The sequence below is a fragment of the Hemitrygon akajei genome, chromosome 1 (genome assembly GCF_048418815.1).
Source record: "Hemitrygon akajei chromosome 1, sHemAka1.3, whole genome shotgun sequence".
Lineage (NCBI taxonomy): Eukaryota > Metazoa > Chordata > Chondrichthyes > Myliobatiformes > Dasyatidae > Hemitrygon > Hemitrygon akajei.
The window spans coordinates 160,577,164-160,584,486 of NC_133124.1; positions in this window are offsets into that span (position 1 = coordinate 160,577,164).

Sequence of the window (7,323 nt, forward strand, 5' to 3'; positions counted from 1 at the left end):
AGAAAAAGAAGATGGTAAAGTTGTTCGTACCGTTAGAGATAAATGGAGAGGAAGAGGTGGAGAATTTTGTAAATGCATTTATTTTAATACTAGGAGCATTGCAAGAAAGGTGGATGAGCTTAGAGCATGGATTGATACCTGGAAATATGATGTTGTAGCTATTAGTGAAACATTGTTGCTGGAGGGGTGTGATTGGCAACTAAATATTCCTGGATTTTGTTGCTTCAGGTGTGATAGAATCGGAGGGACAAGAGGGGGAGGTGTTGCATTGCTTGTCAGAGAAAATATTACAGCGGTGCTCTGGCAGGATAGATTAGAGGGCTCATCTAGGGAGACTATTTGGGTGGAATTGAGGAATGGGAAAGGTGTAGTAACACTTATAGGGGTGTATTATAGACCATCTAATGGGGAGAGAGAATTGGAGGAACAAATTTGCAAGGAGATAGCGGATATTTGTAGTAAGCACAGGATTGTGATTGTGGGAGATTTTAATTTTCCACACATAGACTGGGAAGCCCATACTGGATGGTTTGGAGTTTGTAAAATGTGTGCAGGATAGTTTTTTTGCAGCAATACATAGAGGTACCAACTAGAGATGGGCAGTGTTGGATCTTCTGTTAAGCAATGAAATAGGTCAGGTGACGGAGGTACGTGTTGGGGAGCACTTCGAGTCCAGTGATCACAATGCCATTAGTTTCAATATAATTATGGAGAAGGATAGGACTGGACCCAGGGTTGAGATTTTTGATTGGAGAAAGGCTAACTTTGAGGAGATGTTTAAGGATTTAGAAGGAGTGGATTGGGACAATTTGTTTTATGGGAAGGATGTAATAGTGAAATGGACGTCATTTCAAGGTGAAATTTTGAGGGTACAGAATCTTTATGTTCCTGTTAGGTTGAAAGGAAAGGTTAAAAGTTTGAGACAGCCATGGTTTTCAAGGGATATTGGAAACTTAGTTATGAAAAAGAGGGAGATCTACAATAAATATAGGCAACATGGAGTAAATGAGATGCTCGAGGAATATAAAGAATGTAAGAAGAATATTAAGAAAGAAAATAGAAAAGCTAAAAGAAGATACGAGGTTGCTTTGGCAAGTAAGGTGAAAATAAATCTGAAGGCTTTCTATAGTTATATTAATAGCAAAAGGATAGTGAGAGATAAAATTGGTCCCTTAGAGAATCAGAGTGGACAGCTATGTGTGGAGCCAAAAGAGATGGGGGAGATTTTGAACAATTTATTTTCTTCAGTATTCACTAAGGAGAAGGATATTGAATTGTGTAAGGTAAGGGAAACAAGTAGGGAAGTTATGGAAGCTATGACAATTAAAGAGGAGGAAGTACTGGCACTTTTAAGGAATATAAAAGTGGATAAATCTCCAGGTGCTGACAGGATATTCCCTAGGACCTTGAGGGAAGTTAGTGTAGAAATAGCAGGGGCTCTGACAGAAATATTTCAAATGTCATTAGAAGTGGGGATGGTGCCGGAGGATTGGCGTATTGCTCATGTGGTTCCATTGTTTAAAAGGGTTCTAAGAGTAAACCTAGCAATTACCGGCCAGAAAGTTTGACGTCAGTGGTGGGTAAATTAATGGAAAGTATTCTTAGAGATGGTATATATAATTATATGGATAGACAGGGTCCGATTAGCAACAGTCAACATGGATTTGTGCGTGGAAGGTCATGTTTGACAAATCTTATTGAATTTTTTGAAGAGGTTACGAGGAAAGTTGATGAGGGTAAAGCAGTGGATGTTGTCTATATGGACTTCAGTAAGGCCTTTGACAAGGTTTTACATGGAAGATTAGTTAGGAACTTTCAATCGTTAGATATTAATATTGAAGTAGTAAAATGGATTCAACAGTGGCTGGCTGGGAGATGCCAGAGAGTAGTGGTGGATAACTGTTTGTCAGGTTGGAGGCCGGTGACTAGTGGTGTGCCTCAGGGATCTGTACTGGGTCCAATGTTGTTTGTCATATACATTAATGATCTGGATGATGGGGTGATAAATTGGATTAGTAAGTATGCAGATGATACTGAGGTAGGTGGCGTTGTGGATAATGAAGTAGGTTTTCAAGGCTTGCAGAGAGATTTATGCCAGTTAGAAGAGTGGGCTGAGCGATGGCAGATGGAGTTTAATGCTGATAAGGGCATGGTGCTACATTTTGGTAGGAATAATCCAAATAGGACATACATGGTAAATGATAGGGCATTGAGGAATGCAGTAGAACAGAGTGATCTAGGAATAATGCTGCATAATTCCTTGAAGGTGGAATCTCATGTGGATAGGCTGGTGAATTAAGGTTTTGGTATGTTGGCCTTTATAAATCAGAGCACTGAGCATAGGAGTTGGGATGTAATGTTAAAATTGTATAAGGCATTAGTAAGGCCAAATTTGGAGTATTGTGTACAGTTCTGGTCACCAAATTATAGGAAAGATGTCACAAAATAGAGAGAGTACAGAGAAGATTTACTGGAATGTTACCTGGGTTTCAGCACCTAAGTTACAGAGAAAGGTTGAACAAGTTAGGTCTTTATTCTTTGGAGTGTAGAAGGTTGAGGGGGGACTTGATAGAGGTATTTAAAATTATGAGGGGGATAGATAGAGTGGACGTGGATAGGCTTTTTCCATTAAGAGTAAGGGAGATTTAAACAGGAGGACATGAGTTGAGACTTAGAGGGCAAAAGTTTAAGGGTAACACAAGGGGGAATTTCTTTACTCAGAAAGTGGTAGCTGTGTGGAACGAGCATCCAGCAGAAGTGGTAGAGGCCAGGTTCGGTATTGTCATTTAAAGTAAAATTGGATAGATATATGGACAGGAAAGGAATGGAGGGTTATGGGCTGAGTGCGGGTCAGGGGGATAGCTGAGAGTAAGCATTTGGCATGGACTAGAAGGGCTGAGATGGCTTGTTTCCATGCTGTAATTGTTATATAGTTATATGGTTATATATGTAGTATACATGGATTTCAGCAAGGCATTGGATAAGGTACCCCATGCAAGGCTAATTGAGAAAGTAAGGAGGCATGGCATCCAAGGGGACATTGCTTTGTGGATCCAGAACTGGCTTGCCCACAGAAGGCAAAGAGTGGTTGTAGATGGATCATATTCTGCATGGAGGCCGGTCACCAGTGGAGTGCCTCAGGGATCTGTTCTGGGACCCTTACTCTTTGTGATTTTTATAAATGACCTGGATGAAGAAGCAGAGGGAAGGGTTAGTAAGTTTGCTGATGACACAAATGTTGGAGGTGATGTGGGTAGTGTGGAAGGCTGTCAGAGGACAGTGATAGGATGCAAAACTGGGCTGAGAAGTGGCAAATGGAGTTCAACACAGATAAGTGTGAAATGCTTCATTTTGGTAGGTCAAATATGATGGCAGAATATAGTATTAATGGTAAGACTCTTGGCAGTGTGGAGGATCAGAGGGATCTTGGGGTCTGAGTCCATGGGATGCTCAAAGCAGCTTCACAAGTTGACTCTGTGGTTAAAAAGGTGTATGGTGTATTGCCCTTCATCAATCGTGGAATTGAATTTAGGAGCCGAGAGGTAATGTTGCAGCTATATAGGACCCTGGTCAGACCCCACTTGAAGTACTGTGCTCAGTTCTGGTCGCCTCACTACAGGAAAGATGTGGAAACCATAGAAAGGGTGCAGAGGAGATTTACAAGGATGTTGCCTGGATTAGGGAGTATGCCTTATGAGAATAGGTTGAGTGAACTCAGCCTTTACTCCTTGGAGTGAAGGAGGATGAGAGGTGACTTGTTAGAGGTGTACAAGATGATGAGAGGCATTGATCGTGTGGATAGTCAGAGGCTTTTTCCCAGGGCTGAAGTGGTTGCCACAAGAGGACACAGGTTTAAAGTGCTGGGGAGAATGTACAGAGGAGATGTCAGGGGTAAGATTTTTACTCAGAGAGTGGTGAGTGCGTGGAATGGGCTGCCGGCAACATTGATGGAGGGGGATATGATAGGGTCTTTTAAGAGGCTTTTAGATAGGTACATGGAGCTTAGTAAAACAGAGGGCTATAGGTAAGCCTAGTAATTTCTAAGGTAGGGACATGTTCGGCCCAACATTGTGCTGTAGGTTTTTAATGTTCCTATGCTTAAAATGATCAATTCTATCAACCAGCAACTTGTATATGTGGAAGCTAAAGGGGGTGATGTTGCAGCCCTCTTGTAATCCTTTTGAATGTTGGAGAGTGTCAGGTAGCTTCCAACATTGTACAATTTCCCTTTTATGAGCAATGTGTGTTGATGAGAATTTTTGGGAGCTGGGAATCATAGCTTTTTATTTGCGAACTCCTTCTGACCAGCTAGAGAAAGCAACACAGAGCTATGCCCCCCTCAGGTTGAAAATAATGCGTCACAAGCCTGTCCTTGTCATTTTTTGTTTGTGAGGAGTGGGTATCTTCTTGATCAGCTGGAGGAGAACTACCTATTGGACCACTATAGTCCTGTTAATTGTGCAAATGGGGAAGAAATTTCAATATTGTTGTCTGAGCTTTCAGGGCACATGCAGTCAGATTAGTCTGACCAACTAATTTGTTGCCTTTGTTCATTTGAGTTTTGCCACGATCAGAGCTACAAAACTTCGATCTGATATTTTGGATGTGAGACCTTAAATATTTTGGCTCCAGGACATTCTGCAGCAGTTCCTGACGCAGTGTCAGAGGCTGCCTTGTACAAAATTTACGAGGCAGCTCTAATTGCTTGTCCCAGATCCATATCCACCAACAGGAAGGACAAGATCACAGGAACATAGATCAGTTAGTGATGGAGTGGCCGTTCTGCTTCCATATCAGCATGGTGTGTGACTTGGACCAGCAGTGTGTGGAGTTCACGCAAACCTCCCCTAGTCCTACTTTGTTAGAGGTGTGTCAGTTTGGGATGTGGTCAGAATAACATGGGCAAGGAGCAGAAGTGAAATTTGTAGATATAATTAAGTATTAAATACTTTCAGGGGCAGCATTGAAAAAACAGGCTGAAATCTTCCAAAATTTGTGGGATTGACTTTACTGTTTGAGAGCCATGCACCCCTGATTTTGGGTAAAGCTGACCTACAAGAGTGATTAAATCTCCCAGTTCATATCACCAACTTCTGCACTGCTTGTAATATCAAAGGGTCTATGATCATAAAATAAAAGAAGTTTCACAACTTTTCAATGAATTGTCAGCTCTTGCTCAAAATTAAATGGGCTAAAAAATCTTACGTGAGAAGCCATCTGAACATCTATTTCATTCGTGACTGGAAAGTGATGTTTCTGCAACTCATTTCCTCCTGATTGCTGTAACTGCTTATCCAACAGGGTTGAGTCAGCAACACTCCAGTCATTCTATGCCAATATCCAGTTGCCCAGAATGTGCAGTAAATTGTCTATGTGTACGTAGGTAGGTTCATTTGTTTTACCCAGCTGTTAAGTTTGTGTGAGAGACAGTTGTGTTCAGGGTAAGTGTGCAAGACGTTGTGGATCACCAATCACATTCCTGACTGTGTAAATGATGAAAAGGCCAGGATCTATTTTGAGATGCTGTCATCACAACCTATGCTTGATTTTTGTTTTGAGATTCAAGGCTCAAGATTGATTATTATCATTTGCAGTACACAAATGTAAAGGGCAACAAGCTAATTGTTTCTCAGCATCCAATGCAGTGCAACAAACAGCAATGAGATAAAGTACATAATAATAACAACACAATACATTTCAATAGGTAAAATAGCTTGTATACATACATTGATTGTTCGTCCATAAAGTGATGCACAGGAATGTCTGCACACAAGTTTACCGAGAGGAAATAATGAACATGATAAAGTCTGCTGATGCTGTAAATTCAAAGCAACACACAAAATCCTGGAGGAACACAGCTGGTCAGGCAGCATCTATGGAAATGAATAAGCAGTCAACATTTTTGGCCAAGGCCCTTCTTCAGGACCAGAGAGGAAAGGTTGAAGACTCCAGATTAAAAGGGTGGAAGGAGGCAAAAGGTGAAGTCAAATGGGTGGGGAAGGTAAAGGGCTGGAGAGGAAGGAATCTGATTGGAGAGAAGAGTGGATCATAGGAGAAAGGGAAAGGGGAGGGACAGCAGAGGAACGTGAGAAGAGGACAGAGTGGGGAATAGGAGAAGAAGGGAGGAGTAGGAAATTTTTACCAGAAGGAGAAATTGATATTCATGCAGTCAGGTTGGAGGCTACCCTGTTGAAGTAAAAGTGTTGCTCCTCCAGCCTCATCGTGGCACAAAAGGAGGCCACGCACTGACATATTGGACCAAGAATGGGATTGCGAATTAAAATGTTTGAACATTGGGAAGTTCCAGTTTTGGTGGATGGAGTGGAAGGGCTTGACCCCAATTTACCATAAGTCTGATCAATGTAGAGAGATCGCATCAGGAGCATTGGACACAATAGATGACCCCAGCAGATTCGCTCACTTGGAAGGACCGTTTGGGGCCTGAATGGAGGTGAGGGAAAATGTGACAAGTAACCGCTTAAGCAGTAAGACATCTAACAGGTCAGATGTCTCCGGTGTCAGCTGATAAGCTCTGTTCAACTTGTCCATCATCACCACTGTCATTCCTAAAGATTTAAAGATTAGCTTTATTTGTCACATGTACATCAAAATGTAAAGTGAAATGTGTCCTTTTTGTCAACAATCAATACAGTCCAAGAGTGTGCTGGGGCAGCCCCCAAAAGTCATCATGCTTCTGATACCAGCAAAGCATGCCCACAACTTACTGACCTAAACCCACGCATCTTTGGAATGTGGAACAAAACCAGGGCACCTGGAAGAAACTACACAGTCATGGGGAGAACGTACAAACTCCTTACAGACAACTCCCTACCACCCTGATCACTGGCACTCTGAATCGATATGTTGACTGTTATGTCACTACGTCACTCTCTATACTAGTGGGTCACAGCTTTTGTAGCAACACAACACACCAGCTTATTGAAATGTGAATAAGTATATGTATGAGGCTGCATGTGTGTTTATGGAGGTGAATCGGAGTATCAGTATGCATTTTTGTATTGTTGAGTGTCTGTGCATGTCAATCTGAGCACGTGGTCAAGATGGCACCAGTGAACAATGATTCCCAGATAGTCAATCATTTCAGTTTTATCTAATTCTGCTTGTACTTTAATCTTTGTTTTTGAAACCATTGGAGCCTGGGACTTAGAGTCTGTAATTCGATCAAGTGAGCTAGTGTTCTGCTGTCCTTGAGGAAACTCCAGGAGAGAAAAGCAAGAACGAGCTCCCACCAGAAGAAGTTCAGAGATGAGACGAGGAGGCTGGGTTCAACTACGTTCCTTGCTAATTAAATCAACTAGGAAG